General features: G+C 45.9%; 1 protein-coding gene across 2 annotated transcripts in view; it reads left to right on the top strand.

Moving 5' to 3' along the window:
* Nucleotides 1-234: 234 nt before the first annotated feature.
* Nucleotides 235-16,748, top strand: part of NEDD9 (neural precursor cell expressed, developmentally down-regulated 9) — a 107,146-nt gene continuing 90,632 nt past the window's right edge. Inside the window, exon 1 of one of the 2 annotated variants that reach the window (XM_056330480.1) lies at nt 235-420. The gene's annotated coding sequence lies outside the window, so the exon portion shown is untranslated. Of the gene's footprint in view, nt 425-16,748 lie in introns of both variants that reach the window. The other variant, XM_056330479.1, reaches the window with a different exon arrangement.

Here is a 16,748-nt window from a genome sequence, read left to right as displayed (position 1 = left end):
AAACCATCAGAATAAAATGAAATTGCCCCTTGGCACAGCTCCACTGAATTTGGTGCCTACAAGACAGCCATGGACGGCCACTGACCTCTCCCCATGGGCTTCCTCATTCAAGAAGCACTCGGCCTGAATTTCTAAGAGCACTCAACCTGAATATCTAAGAGATACTGTCAAAAAACAAGGTTTGCCAAGCGGAGAGGAAATGACTAAAACCGGAAGAAAAACATTTGTGGTTTCTCTCTTTTACAAGCAGGAGGGGAGACAGAGTAAAAATGTACTCCTACAACCGAGCCTTCCCTACGGAGCCAACGGGTGGGCATGGTTTCCTTGGGCTATGTTAAACTCACCAAGGGTGCAAGAAACCCGACGAGAAGGGTTGAGAGAAGGTTGGCAGAGAGCATTAGGAGAGGCGTCCCCGGCAAGGTAAGTGCCACCCAGTGACACCCCTCCGCTGCTGTTGCTGGTGTTTCTGAGCCTGAACCTGTACGTCTGTAACAGCCCGGTCCCTCTGCATTTAGGTATGCAGCGACCTTCTTGAGATTTTTAACAACCCTACCGATTAATATGAACTCTGTGCTTGTTAAAGGCTAAATTAATAGCCGGTTTGCTCTCATGGGCTTTTTTTGTTGAAATAATATTTTGTGTGACAACTGACCATTGCAATTTGCCTCCTTGGACTATTTGGGTACCACTAAGTTCTTTAGTGAAGATACGTTTCATGAGAAATCAGGGAAGCCCTGCTGCATTTCCAAAGGCAAGTCAGGAAGTTGGCTGGCAGCAGCGAGTTTATTTGCAGAGTTGCCACTGCTGCTGGAGAAGGGGCCAAACCCCACGTACCTGTCGTTTGCCAAGAGGAAACACATTATAAACTCTTCTGGAGACAGCCCACCCTTACTCTAAGCTGGGCATTACCAAACAGATTGTCAGGTCTCAATTATATCATCAATTATGCTTATCAGACAGGAAATATCTAATTTCTTTTTTTGTGTTGAACGTACAGTAAGATCTGCTTCAATCTGTCCTGCATGTATCAGAACATTCTAGTAGTTATCTAAACAGAGGTTTAGGATGTGAGAAAGCTCAAAGATAATTTTAAAATAGGGTTTTAAAGACATAAGAGATCATTCTTTGCAAGCGCAGATTTCACCATAAGTCTGCCTCGGTCACTCCTATTAATTCCTAGGCTTTCTAGCCTATAGATTTTCACGTGGTTGAATTTACATCATGAATTTTTTGCTTTACTTAGTCAATTCATAGTGATGGAGGAACATAACATGATTGCTATTTTGTTAGTCTGCGGTGGTGGGCAAGCTGTTTCCTAATGCTGGTGGCATTTGATTTAAACAGCAAAAAAATTTGGCAAGAAAGCATCTGCAAACATTATTTGAATAACAGCTACAAAGCTGTGTCAGCGGTATGTGCCCCTCTCTTTCACTTTCTGCAGCTGTTCACAACTGATCTGCGATTGTACAGAGACCAAGAACGAATACTCAGGAAAGATTACATGGTGATCTGCACCAGGCAGCCAAGCCTCTTGGAGATACACCATTCAGGGTGCCATAGGATATGACAAGAGGATATGATTTGGGTCACGTTGTGTATTGTAAGCAGAAAATGAATTGTTCTGCCCACTCTGGGGCTATTTGAAGGAATCATTTCCTGGGCTAAAGAATACACTTTGATAAAATGCTTGTAGAGTAAATTCAGCTAAGTAATCTGCAACACCCTGTCAATTTTTAAAGAGGAACTATTGCTTCTACTGCACTGAACAGTTCCCCTGCACTTCTCTTTTTGAGACCTGTCCATATTCAGCCAGAAGGACAAGGAGAGGCTAGAGACACCTGTGTATCTGCCAAATCTCACTAAAAGCAACCCTCAGCAACCTCCCTGTAGGGCGCTGAAGTCCATATCTACCAGCTGCAGACACAACAGCCCTCTCTAAGCCTCCAGAGAACAACAGAGAGAAAATCCAGGTCAGTGCTGAGGCTTCCTCTGAAGCAATGTTGCTTCACAGGGTCACTAAAAAAAGTTACCTATCCTGGTAAAAGCATCATATAAACCGTAGGAAAAGCTTAACTAAGAACAGGCATGGGAGTGCTGTGCTGAGGCTAAGTGTGTGGAGCGTGGATTTTTTTGTCTGCTTCTCAGGAAAACAAAACAAGGCTGATAATAGCAACTTGTGTTTCATCGGAGAAGCCACACTGCCCCTTGGAAAGAGCTTAGACTGTCCTTCAGAGCCAGGGGCGCACTGCAGCTTAGGGACCTAGCCCGTACCTGGGAGCAGAGAGGAATGGACATGTTGGGACCAGGCTCTGAAGGTTGGTGAGATATGACACCTTGCAGCAGGAGCATTCAAAATTCAGGCATGTGACAGAGGACATGAGAGGAGTTGCAAATAGGGAAGGAGCAATCTGGTGTTTCAAGGGGGAAGGGAGACGAGGAAGGGTGAAGTAGTTTGGGGAAGGTATGGCATTCTTCATCACTAACGGTCCCCATGAACTTCTGCCAGTCATTCTGCCTACTTTTTTCCCCAAAAGCAAATTTTCTCCTTACCACTACACTATGCACTTTGATTTGCATGGTTTCCCACAGAGAGCACAAACGTGAAGGGGCTGTTACATACAAATGTAACTGACTGCTGCACTAGCACCCCGTAAAGCACTGAACTGTAGATCTAGCCTAATCTCCTAAGTCCAAACTTATGGGGTTTCTTTGCTCCTGGAGAGTTTTTCCCCAGTAATCCAGGTGGACTAACTGATAATGATAGTTAAGATGATTCCATAAGTACTCAGAATATCTTTAATTGTAGGTTACAGGTTGCTTTTTTAAAAACAAAAGAATTGTCATTAGCTTTTTCTCACCTAAATTTGCTCTTTCAGAACAAAGCATTCACTGAGTGCTCTACCATGCAGGCTCAGTGGCAGGCATTTTATCAGAAGCAGCAAATTTTAAACAAATATTGGCATTTTAATGGAATTTTAAAGTCGTACTTTCAAGAATCAAAACTGGAAACCATTGTTCTTACCACTCAGTGGAAAAAACAATTTGAATGAATCAATACTCATCAAAGACTATGTCACGAATACCAAATACTTAAAACACTCCTAACAGCATCTGGCAAACAGCCTGAAAAGCAGAGACCATTCTCTGTCTGTGAGTGGTACAACAAGTAGTATAATACATCTATTACTTGGTCTAGAGCACACAGCTGACTGTGCTCAGACCTTCTGACATCTTGTCTAAGACCAAGTCAACAGTTCTCCTCTATCAGCAGCCACAAAGAGATCTAACCAAACAGACTCCCAGAACGTTTAGTCAGGCCAGTATATTACAGGGCAAAAATTAATGATCTTCAATTACTCTTTATGATCCCTCCGATTTAAAATTCTGTGGTTGCATCTACATGGCAGGCCAGAAAAAAAGCTGTAGTTGCAACATGCCCCGTAAGTGATCCACCTTGTATTTGTGTTGGAGACACTCTCAAAATACTGCAAAGACATCTTTCCTGAAGTAACAGCTGGCAGGGATCAAACCCAGGTGTATATTCACGTTCTTCCATCTGTCTAATTACTGATCAAAATCCTCGTGTCCTGTGCCTGAGCTGCACTGGGCTCCCTGCCCAAAAGGGCATCCAAACACGCACCCATTGCTGCAGCTTTGACTTATCTTCCATAAAGAACCTAATCCTGGTTTCTGGACCTTACTTGTTGTTATGGAAATGACTGCAATATCCATGGGAAAGCTCCACAGGATTTTGTGGCCTTTTGGGTTCTTCAGCCTGAGCTGGTCTAAGCTCTGCGACATTCTCCCCTTCTCCAAGGTACTTTCTAAACCTCTTGGCTTCCTCCTGCTGTTTGTCCGCTGCTAGAGAGGGACCCAAGGGCTCTTCTAGAGAGTGACAAGGAGCAGTAGGGACTGAAACATATGAGGAGAGGATATTTGTTCATGTGGTCATGGAAAGAATTAAAGAAGGGAAAAGGGGTCCTACTTTATAAAATCATCTGAACTGCAAGAAATGACCTCTGTTACTGTGATTCACCAGTTGAGAGAGGCTGCCTTGGCTAGCTGGGCACCAGGGTGCCATTTCTTCATGGGTTCCACATGATGTGTTGGGAGACACAATCGCACGGTGGCCTGGTGCAGGAACATGGCCGTAGGACAGTAGGTGGCCGTATCCCTTTCCCCCTCTTCACCCCTAGGCCACAAGGAAAGAAATCCGCTTTCACTAACGCTTCACCTCCCTCTGGGTCATGGTTTGTTCCACCAGTGCCTTTTCTACCCGAGTAGACAAACTCTTGTTTGCCAATACAGCATCTCTAAATGTCGCACGCAGGATACCTCAGCAGGACTTTATTTTGCCTTCTCTTACTCTTGTATAGCTGTCTAAAAGTGAGACACTCTTGTGCAACGATAGCACTTGATTGTTTTTCCTCATCTTTCTGATTCAAAGCAGTACAAAAAAGATTTTCTTTCTCCAAGCTGCAAGCAAACAGACCATTGTTGAAGAAAAAGCAAAAAAAATGCCTAAGCAGATTTTTCTGCCACAATAATTAGTGAGTTTTGACCTCTGCAGCCTGTTTCAAATATTGGACAAGCGATCTTCTGAGCTGCACGCCTTCGGTTCTCTGCTGAACTCTTCTTTTGAGCTTACTCAGGGTAAGCAGCATCACTGGCAATGAACCACCCCACATGTACATCTGAGGAGGAGCTGTGCTTCAGAAAGCCCCTCTGAAAATTAAATTTTCTCCTTCCCCTAGCATTAACAGCTTGATGCTGATAGACGTGAGTAACAAATTACTCTGTTCTCACACTAATTAAACAGTAAATTAAAAGTAGCACAGAGCTAGGACGCCTCTTGCTGCCTGCCCAGGCCACACAAAAGCATCCCCCCTTAACCCAGGATGCCTTGATCCGAGGTGAGGGAGGAGGAGGAGGAGATTTTATGGTCATTTAAGCCCCCGTGCAGGTACACAGCTCACTTTGCAGCACAACTAAGGACATGGCCCGCTTCAACAGAGATGAGGAAAGGGCTCCTTTTTTGCCTTTAGTGAGACAGACATTCTTCAATTTATTTTATGGCTACAGATGACATAGCTGTCTAGAGGCACTCTGGTGAGGAGAAGCGAGGAGAAGAGCCAGCGTGGGGGTGGAGAGCTGCAGCTCTGCCCCTCCATTTGATGTGGTCTCTTTTAAAGGTCACCCACTGGGACCCGACATCAATCAAATTATTTTTGTAAAAACAACAGTGATCCCAATGAAGATTTATATAACACATTTGTGCTATAGCTCTTGGTTCCTTTTTCTTATATTACTTAAAGCAATATAATAACTTTTGCAGGCATATCGTAGGAGACTGCCAACATCTCAAACATTTCCTTGATGTAGGATGATCACAATTGAAAGGAATGTGAATTTTATCCAGCCGTCAGTAAGGTTTTGTTTTCCTTAATCCCTGAGACTAAATTATTGGGCAGTTTTTATCCTTCCAACTAAATCTTAATTGAGACTTGCTGTCATTTAGGTTACCACATGACTTTTCTAACCAAAGCACCAGGGCACCTCTGAGGAAGGACTGAGACAGGGACCCTCAGCATTTCTCATTGCTAAGAGCTGGTTGTGCAAGAGACCTCTGCAACACTTAGGAAAAGGCAATCAAAGTTTCTTTTCAGTATTAAATTTTCTTTGTTTGAAGCGCTCTCCTAGTCAAACCTGTGAACAGTGTAACCCAGCCAGAATTCCCACCGACTGGAAATAAAACTGGTGGTTGGTGTCCCAGGGTGCTGTCATTTTGCTTTGCGCTGCATACGCATGGGGGATTTTTTTCCCCACAGCTTGAGAGTTCAGGTTCTCTCTCCAGAACTGTACAGAAGAAAACCCAAAACCTTCCGTCCACCCGCAGTTAGGATCCATCTAGGTGTCTGCAGAAGTGCTGAAGAAAAGAAGCGGTTCGGCTGCGGTGACTGGTGTCACTGGAATCAGCAGTAAAGATACTGACGTGGGGAAGAACATCAGGGATATTTCAGTGCCATTTCTTTGGAAATAACTTGGGATACCTCCAAGTACTCTGGCAGCTAAATGGCAACATTTTCCCCAGCAAAATAAGTTAGGTCCCTTTTCAACAGGAGCAGAGTGCAGTTTCTGCCCCCATTGCCAGGATCATCCACAGATGCAAGGAGACGGGAATGGAAACAGCAAGTACAGCCCCCTGTTCGCCTCCCCAGCGGCAACGAGCCCACGCCAACACCAACGGAGGGCAAATGTCCTGCCAAAGGTGGGAGTGAGGGAGGAGGAGGAGGAGAATGGCCTGCTTGCCACCTCCCTCAGAGCCCCCCATCTCCATGGCTTCCCTCAGGCAACATGAGGGATGGTCTGGAGGCTTTGTTTAATTTGGAGGAAAACCTAGAAGCACTCACAGTTCCCTGCGACTAGTCTGGGGGAGAAGCACTTAAACGGTAATGCCAGGGCTTAGCTTTAACCAGGATTTTAGCCCCGAGCCTCAGTTAAAGACTAATAATTCAGACTGACTGTTCAGGTTCTGCCAGCACCAGTGAAGACAGACAGGCCATTCCTCACCCCGAAACAAGCAGGGAGGAGATGAAATCCAGGAACCTCTGGAGGGATCCGTTTCTCCCTTTCTAGAAGGATTGTGGATTGCTAACCTGGGCTGTATGTCTGACTTTCTGCCAATTCAAATTAGGTCAGAGGTGCCTGGGTTTCTGCACCTTGGCTTCCCACTTTCAAACAGTGTGCGTAACTCATTCCTCCCTCGCAAGGGAGTCACAGGGTTGAACGCATCGGTGGGTGCACGTCATGCACACGGTGCACACCAAGTGCCGAAAAGAAAATAAAAAGGTTGTACTCAACCATCCTGAGCACCTCAGCACTTCACGGCTTTCATTCTACTGGAAAGTGTCCCTGCCCATGGCAGGGGGTTTGGAGCTAGATGGTCTTTAAGATCCCTTCCAACCCAAACCCTTCTAGAATTCCAAACAGCACCAGCATCTCCCAGAAATATAATTAACTTTTCTTTTTATGGGAGCTATTGAGAGTTGCCACATCAGATTCTAAATTCTATTTTGTATCAGGACTCAGCTAAACAACAAATCCCTGCGTGCATTTTGCTTTAGGAAAGTATTCCCAATAAATACCAATGGATTTTGATTTTTTTGAAGCTATTCTAAATGCATGGCTTAACAATAATTAATAATAAGAGCGACCGCTACTTCTTAGCGCAGCTCTCTGTCACTACAAAACTTCCGCCAAAACCCTACTAATTGAATAGTACAGGCTGGGGAGCACCTGACTACCCAAGGGATGTGGGAGTCCACGCAGAGCGGTGTGCCAGCAGCACACAATGGCAGCAATGAAAGCCAGCAGGGCACCAGGCTGCACCAGCACGGCCAGCAGATCTGGAGAAGGAGTTATTCCCCTTCGCTCTATGCTCATTAGAGCATATCTAGATACTGTGTCCAGTTTCACATATATATATACACACACACCCCAATACAGGAACGGCGCCGATAGCCTAGGGTCAGTTCAGTGTAGGACCACCACGATGGTCATGGCTGGAGCACCTAACCTGTGAAGAGCGGCTGAGGGACCAAGGCTCAGTCAGCCTGGAGAAGCAGTGGCTTTGGGGTGATCTATCAATAGCCCCAGTGTACCTACGAGGTTACCATGAAGACTTGAGACAGGCTCTTCAGAGGTTCATGGTGGGAGGATGAGACACAAAGGTTGTAAAACAAAACAGGAGTTTCTGGCTTGATATGAGGAATGTAATTTTCCCCATGAAGACAGCCAAGCGACAGAGCAGGTTGCTCAGAGAGACCATGAAGTCTCCATCCTTGGAGATTTTCAAGACCAACAGGACAAAGCCCTGAGTGATTTGGGCTGACCCCACAGCTGGCCCTGCTTTAAGCAGGAGGTTGGGCTAGTTGTGGTCAAGACATCCCTTTCCTACCTGAATTACTCTGAGATTCTCATGCCATAACCTGTCATTTGTCATTAAAGGTGTAGAAATATTGTCAGTCACCACTGGGTAGCTCTTGAGAGCACATAGGGCAGTTAAACTATAATAACTTATGGTCCTTCTTTCCAAGAGCACCACATCCATTCGGTTAAAGATCTTCTGAGGCAAGAACGCAAAGGTTATCATCATTATAGCTACATGAGTGGTCACGACTAAATGCTGATCTGCCCAGACCTGGTCTGGAGCCAAGTGAAGTAACTGGAAAGTTTGAGTGCACACATCAGCTGACTTGAGATGTAGATATCCAAACCTGAACTCATTACTGGCAACTGAATTACTCCCCACGAAAAGACATAAGCCCACATACTTCGGCAGAAAACTAAAATAAGCCAGGCTGATTAGTGCCAAAACACATTTACTCTCCCCAGACTACAAAGGCAGTCTGATGACTCCAGCTATAGCTGCGTATAGTGCACACACCTGTAAAGTTAGATAAGATGGATCCTACCCTGATCGACTTCGGCAGGGGGTGGATTATGCTTGGAGCCTATCGAGGTCAGCACAGCCAGACTCAGAAGTAAAATATACAAACTCCACGCCGAAATACATTTCTGTGCATTTTCCAGTTTAGAGTTTTAGCCCCACAACTTCACAATTCTAACCGTTATTTATTGGGGAGATATTTTCCTTTTTGACTGTCATGGGTGGAACAGCCTTGAGGACTATAACAAGAGACTGGGTGAAATTTCATAGTGAAAAACATAAGGAAAGCAGAGAAGAAAAATACCTGACTCTACTAGCACACCTTACAAGTTATGGATGCACTGTGGGATCCAATAACTTTTCACTGAAGCCTATGTAGATTGCGCCAGGCTTCTTCCCAATCCCACAACAAAGGCGATATGAGCCTGTCCTCATCTGCCATAGCAGTGGAAAGTACTGGTCCTCCACGTGACTAGGGGAGGTGCTTCCAGCAGATGGGGATGAGCTGCCCAGGGTGAGAAGGGCTGCAGGGAGCCTGAAGAAGTTGGGGTTAACCCTGTAGTTTCACAGTCTGTTTCTATTGGCAGAAGCAGGAGGCCACAGGGTGAAGTGAATCCAGATGCTGATCTGGGTTAAAAATAACAGCATGGTAGGGGAGGGAAGGGGAGGAGGGCAACAGCTGGCTCTGCTCCCAGCCGGGCAAATGCCCCAACGGGAGCAGGGTGAAGGGTGAGACTGCTGGTCTCGGCAGCCACCAGCTCCTGCTGGCTGGGACCCACTGTGGTGGAATCCAGCAAGCTGAGCCTGGGTGGGGGAAGGTGGAAGAGGGTCCAACTGCTGCCCAAAACCACCCCCAGTGGGGAAACAGAGCAGAAAAGAGAGAGTGGCCACAGGTGAAAGATGGTGTTGTTCACACACCCTGAAAATGTGTTTACCCTGGTCAGCAACATGTTTAGAAGGGAAATTAGAATGAGATTTCATTTTCTTTTCACTTATTTTCTTCAGTCTTCAGCATTTTTGCCTCCACAAATAAAACAATGTCCAAACCAGAATCCCTTTGGCATCCACCCACTATTTGCGTTCCCTGCAAAACAACTTCTCTGTCAGCATCCCAGTGACAGGCAGAGCCACAGCAGTATAAAGACGTAAATGACAAACAGGTCTCAGAGAAGCAGTAGCTTGTGTGAGGCAAACTGAAATTAAGAAAACAACAGACAAGCTTTCAAGTACACAGGTCTGAATAAATGCTGAGTGCCCAAATTTTACTGGTTTTCTCTTGGAGAATGTGCCAGCCTACTAGGAATTGTGGACTACACCGACCTGCCTTCCCGCTTTTCAGTGGTGTTCACTTTCCAGCTCCCACTGTTCATGTTTCCATTTTATCTGACTTACTTTTATACTGGTTGATCGCTCCATCCTTCCTATATTTACTAAGCTACCTGCAGGCACCCACCACCTCTCTGTCCACGTAATGGAGCTCATGAGATAAAATGTTAAAATGGGAAAGAGATGCTCAGGAGGGACAGAACGAGCCACAGAGATCCTCCATGCAGGCAAGATGCTTGTCTTTTGTACTTGGGGAATCCCTTGGTGCAGATCAGTCCCTGAGTATTCAGGTCTTATCTCTAGCTATGTCCCTGCCTGTTTCCCCCTCCCCTCCTGCCGGTATGAGAGCAGACTCCCCAAGACTTGCTCTCTGAGTAGCTGGCAGCAGCCACACAAGAAACTGTGGCTTGTGCTGCGGAGGTAGTCACAGAAAACCACACATGGACAAGCCACACATCTAGAAACATCCCCCACCCAAAGGAAAGTATTACAATTACCATCATTAGCTGCTGCCTAAAGTGGCTTTCCACTCCCAAACACCCAGTAGAAAATTCAGATCCATTTCAGACCCTCTCTTCCCACTTTTGGAAAGTAGCTTTGCAATTCTTGTGTAATTACTCAGGAAAAGAAAAAAAAAACAAACCAACCAACCAACAAATCCAATTATCTTCTCCTTGAGTCATGCCACTTGCTGGCTGAGCGGCAGGCTGAGTTCCTCAACCAATCCGAACGAGATGGCTGTGTGGAAAGCTGACATGGTGTTTGGCAATGCCAAGCCAAGCAAGCAAACATTTTATCAGAACAAGCTTTTCTAAATCTGTCCCATGAAGCAGAACAAACATATGGGCAATGCCATTGCTATGAAAGGAAGATATGCAGGGCCCCGGTCCTTCAACCTACTCTATGCTTTGGCTCCAGCACAGCTTTGAAAATGAATATATTACAAAAATTCAAAAATGTTGATCATAGCAAAGGCCCCCGTGTAGACCCAATCATACTAACATCAGAAGTCCTTCTGCTGATAAAGATTATTCCATTTAGGAAACTAATCTGAGCTGCAAATGGATGTAAAGTCAAGGTTCTTCCAGCCTCTCCAGAAGTCAAAACACATCAAACAAACATGAGACGTGCCACTCACTGCCAGTGCAAAAAGCCTTGCTCTGCAGTGTTTGAGCTGGAACCAAAAGGAAGGCCTCACAGAAGGAATCAAGAGGCTTTTGGGGTGTATTTGTGCTGCCGGTACTTTTCCCTGGCCCGTGGCCCCTTGAGCAGGGTTGTTTGGGTACAAAGCACTCCCATACAGGATGGATACTCACACACACACATTTTACCACAGCTCACACCAGTCAAGCGTCATAAATTTCCTGTGCTGACCTCTGTGGTGGTGGAGGCAGATCATTTATGAGAAAGCCAGTTACCTCTACACTGAGTAATGGCCCTCTATGCCTCTCCATTCAGCTCCTGTCTCTCTACCCGAGAGATTCGTGAACCCCTGTCCCTCACTCCTATGTTACCCCCACCACACATCACACTCCCCAGAGTGCAATTACTTCATAAAAACCATGTCATGAAGAGAGCTGTGCTTGCTAGCTTACTCCTTTCAGTCTCCTAAGTAAGCAAGGAATAGATTCTCAGGCTACACATGCCACCTAACAGAAAATGCCTCCTCTTGCACCCAAGTGCAGCCAAATGTCTAATGTTTCTGTTCCTATGGCACCTACGGAGGAAGGTTGCTGATGATGAGTCCTATATCACACGCATACAAGCCAGTGCTTTCAGTCACTGACAGGTTCCTGCTGTCCCAAAACCAGCATTCAGATCCCACAGTACACCAAGATGTTCATCCTGATCTAGGCCTTCCTACATATACACACATCCACTACATCTGTTACCTCTCAGTCTTTAATGTATTTATACACAGACTGCCTTATACTGTGTTCTGCATGATTTATATTCTGATGATACGCTAAATTTGAAAAAGAGTTGTAAGTTGACACAAATATTCATTGCCTCATGGACCCACGAAAGAGCCATCCCGGTATTTTATTTGTATTAAGAACTTTGGCCTTTCACTGCCCTTTTGAAAGGCTGTCTTCAGCTTAAAAACTACACTGAAAAAGCTTCACTTTTACTCAGTATTTGCACAAGTACAGCAAACCCAAGTGTAACATCTCGGCTATGGACCCATAAAGATATTGGCAGCCATGAGGTGAAAGGGACTATTCGATCCTGATAGGTCCTTGTTTGTGCTTCAAACAGATTTGAGATACTGACCCAAAGTCTGGCTTGCCTCTCTCCAGGGAATTTAATCACTAGAGTAGTGTGAAGTGGCCACAGGGCCAGGTTTTCCTCCCTTAAGGCTCCCACACTGCTACCACAGCACAGAACCACCCCAGCGCCCCTTCCGTGGGTCTCCTCACACCTAACAGCTCCTGAGCACATGATGCCCTTCCTCGAGGGAACGAGGGAAAGCAGCCCTAAGTTAGGGAGAGGGGGGTACCCTGCCTGCTTTAACGCACACCACTGAGTTAGCAGGTGACCTGCAGTAAACAGGGCGTACGGGATGGCTTGGTGGTGGTTAGTGGCAGCATCCCTGAGGAGCTCCACGCTTGGCTGGCAAGCTGGAATGTGACCTTGCCTGCTCTGCCCCTTCCACCCAAGATGCTCAGATCAGACCAAGTTTCCCTACAACACTGCCTGCAGCAATCAAACATTTGATCGTTTCCAGGTAGTCAGTGTTTTTACTCCAGATTGCTAAAATTACATGGGGGAAATCAGTTCTTTCTGTCTAGAGCCACTGAAACTAGTAAATCCACTTAGCCTGACTTTGAACTATAACAACTACAGTATTTTTAACACAAACTTTGTGCTTCTCACAAACTTTTTGTTTACCAGCCTCCTATCTTTGTGAAAAACATCCCGTGCTTAGTTAGACTTCATGTAACAGGCAAGCCCCACATCCTGAGTCAAGTGGTTAGCTGCTGATGCTGAAAGCAAAAGGTATTTTTAGTTGCTGTTTTCTAATCTGAATTTGTCCACCTTCAGCACCTAACCACCTTGCTGCATCCAGAGATAGTTTTCAATTAATATCTCTTTGCTTTCAGGCATTAGTGGAAGAATATAAAATCTCACCTTTGACAAAATAAACCAATTTAGCTTCTCTTGCCTCTCTTTAGAGGGCACGGTTCAACTCATGCTCGTGCTGCTCAGCCCTTCTCTGCTCCCTGCCCACCTGTCAACATCCTCTTAAAAGTGTAAACACCAGGAGCGGGCTCAGTAGCTCAGTAATGGGCTCATTAATGCTGTACACGTGGAAATACCACCTCCTTGACCTTTACTCAGCAATCTGCTCTAATCCCCGGCAGCATTTGCTTTCAGGTATACCGTATCACACAGGGAGCATGTGTTTAGCTGACTGTCCATTAGCAATGAGCCTGACTGAGTCACTGGTTTCCAAAACACAAAATGTCCCAGTCAAACAGCGTGGCTCTAAAAGTACACTTTTTGTCTGTAAGTACCTTGAATTTGACGAAATATGTAAATACATTTTTTGTTTGGGATAAGATTAGTTTACCAGACAATCCAGAAGACCCTGAAAAATAGCTCTGTCCTTGACATTATTCTTTATTACTTCATCAACAGTTGCATCATCATCATTGTCTTTGCCTAATGAAATACGACGTGTGCTCTCAAGTCAAAACCCAAGTAACTGGATATCTCTTAGCCTAAGAATGAGACTTTTGGTTTATCTGTCAGGAACATCCATTCTGAATGCTTCCTCATGTATAATTACTTTAGAAAGTGGGACTATTAGCCAGATTGTAATTCATTTAATGCTTTTAATTAGTCTTATATATTTATAGTTTTGTCTTGCGCTCAGAACGTCACGTGGAAAAAAATCATATGCCTCAGAGAAATTTCAATAGATGTACGTTTAGGTAGATATCGAAACCATTACCTCCACCAACCAGACGCTGCAATTATTTGACGAGACGGTTTTCATAAAACTACACTGATTACCATTAATTTTTTTACCTTCTTCTAACCCTTTCCTAACTTCAATGCACTATCAGCCTTCCTGTGATTTGCCCCAGAACTTACCACCTGCGCTTCAACTATCTGAGTGATCTCTCCCATCTTTTCCTTATTTGACTCAGCTGGCTGGTTTTGGCTTCAATGTCTTCACAACTCACTTCATTATTTTCCAATTCTTGGTGCTGAAACATGATGGACGTATGGGCTCAGTAAATGAGAACACATTTTTCCTCAGACCGCAGTAGAGAAAACTGTGATTTTGTCTTGGCCATTCTGACTTCTTCTGCACATTGTCCCCTCTGCTGGGTTAGAAATAAAATTTCTACACACAGGTGCAAGCATGATTGTTTTAGGGGAAAAAATTAATGTAGAAAACCTGGTTAAAACTTTCAAAACTTTCACCTTTGCTCTTCCTTTGGTCAGGAGAAGGATCCTGCTGCAAAAGGTGCAGGTGGAATCCCTTCTCACATCAAACTCTTATTGAGTTTACTTGAAGCAATGCAACTCCATCACTTCAAACCACATAATTTGTTATGCTTTGTGCAGTGCCTAAGACAAGCAAAGCCCAAAGTGACAGGTCCCTTCAGCAGTGCCGCAGCACACGTGCCAGTAACAAGAGGATAACCCTACTGCCCTCCTTCAGCACCTTCTTTCCTTGAGAGAAGCAACAGGTTTACTCAGGGCAAGGAAAGCTGGCAGAGGCATTATGGAAAGAAAAAGCTCCCCTCTCTAATCATCTCAGTTCTTGATTCCCCTGGGTCATTCAGGATAAGCCCTCCCTTGCACGCGCTAAGCGAAGGCAGCCACTGGAGGTGGAAGGAAGGGACAAATGACCTTCAGGAGATGTCCATTTGTGCCTGGTGCATCTCTGTGTGTTGCCATTACCCTGGGTCTGCCCAGCTTGCTCCATTTAAAGAAGGGATAAAGCTGTGATAATTTCAGATTGGCTACCTGGTTAAAACGATAGCGAGTGACAGGAACATCCCACCTGGAGCCAGTAAAATGGATTAGTAAAGACCAGTATCCCAGATTCCAGGCTGGAGCCTGCTGCTATTTCTGGTTACACAAACGGTAACACGAAGCTGGCTATCAGGTCACATATCGCTTAGCACCACTACCTCACACTGACTTGCTGCTAAATGCCTGCAACAGGAGCTTAGGTGACCATCCAGATCCAGGTGGTAGGTTTTAAGAACTGAGTTATTACTCACAGACCACAGGAAAGTAACCGATACTCTGGAGTATCTTTGGCTAATGTATTGTCTAACATTTCATTTGCTCCAAAACTGCATCGGATTTATCACTTCTGGCAAGAAATAGGATCACTTGTGTGGCAGGCTCTACTGATTAAAGTTGAAAACAATTTGTGCAATGTTATTGCCACCTGTATTGAAGAAGGAACAGCTGTTACCACTCATACCAACTTTAAAGGGTAAAGATGGATGGCTAGAAAGCTGTGTGCACGTTTGTTTGGGAAGCATGAGGAAGGGAAAACGCTGGCAAGACCCATGCTATAAGCACATCTGGGCTCAGAGAACAGACATCCACTACTTAAGGAATGGCTCCCTGATGCTCAGCTTTGAAAATCGAACAAATATTTAATGCTGGCTCTGAATTTTCCAGCTTTCGAGTTTAAAACAACATGAAACAGCCTTTGCAGCATGGAGCCATTCCACACCGATTTGCTCATTGGGTTTAGCTTACGGGGCTACTCTGGGGATGGCCAGCCTTCAGGAGGTCACCCACCACACCTCGGCTGGCTCCAGAGTCAACCAGCAAAGAGGCCCAAGCAGCACTGGGTTGAAGCACCATTTTCTCACTGATGGCAATACTGGGAGAACTAGGTAAGAGTTAAGGACTTCCAGGAATTAAACAGGAGGCATCAGGGGTGTGACACAAGATGATGAAGGGGCTTTTGGGAGGGGATCTTGTGCAGAGTCTTGGTCTCCACCTTCTTCTTCCCTTTTGTCAGGGATATGCTTCCTCTCCCACAACCTGCCCTGCCGTTTCCCCCTTGATGAACACACTCCCAGCAGGAAGGGCAGCAACAGCTATCACAGAAGCAGGGCAGCTCAGGGGCAGGGAAAACCTGCATTGAGCTAAGATGCTTGACATAAAGCGTGTTTATCAAGGAGCAGCAGGCAGGGTGACCTGCTGGAAAGGATCTCTTTGGTTGGCCTTTTTTAAATCAGGAAAGGGCGGAAGCTGGGGAGAGCGTTATCACATAAAGCCTCTTTCAACCCAGTTGGTGCTGTCTCCTCAGACTGACGCCTCTGGAGCACTGGTCAGCAGGCAGCTGGGCATGAGCCCCCAGCGTGCCCAGGTGGCCAAGGGGGCCAGCAGCACCCTGGCTGGTGTCAGCAATAGTGTGGCCAGCAGGACCCGGGCAGTGACCGTCCCCTGTGCTGGGCACTGGTGAGGCCGCACCTTGACCCCTGGGCTCAGCTCTGGCCCCTCACTGCAGGGGGGCACTGAGGGGCTGGAGCTGGGGAAGGGGCTGGGGGAACTGGGGGCGTTCAGCCTGGAGAGGAGGGGGCTCGGGGGGACCTGGTTGCTCTCTACAGCTGCCTGACAGGGGCTGTAGCGAGGTGGCTAGCTGTTTCTTAAACCGACAGGACAAGAGGAAATGGCCTGATTTGCACCAGGGCAGGATTAAACTGGATATTAGGGAAAATTTATTCACCGAAAGGGTTTTCAAGCATTGGAACAGGCTGTCCAGGGAAGTGGGGTCACCATCCCTGGAGGTATTTAAAAGACACGTAGCTGTGGTGCTCAGGGACATGACTTAGCAATGGACTTAGCAGTGCTGGGTAAGAGTTGGACTAGATCCCCTTAAAGGTCTTTTCTAACCTACACAATCCTACAGTGCTATGACTTCCCCAGAAGTTCTGCTGCCATGCTCCCACCTTCGAGATACTCCTCCAAATTTTAAGTTGAA

The sequence above is a fragment of the Falco biarmicus genome, chromosome 3 (genome assembly GCF_023638135.1).
Source record: "Falco biarmicus isolate bFalBia1 chromosome 3, bFalBia1.pri, whole genome shotgun sequence".
Taxonomy (NCBI): Eukaryota; Metazoa; Chordata; class Aves; order Falconiformes; family Falconidae; genus Falco; species Falco biarmicus.
Note: the sequence above shows the minus strand (reverse complement) of the source record. Positions and strands in the feature narration are given on the sequence as shown.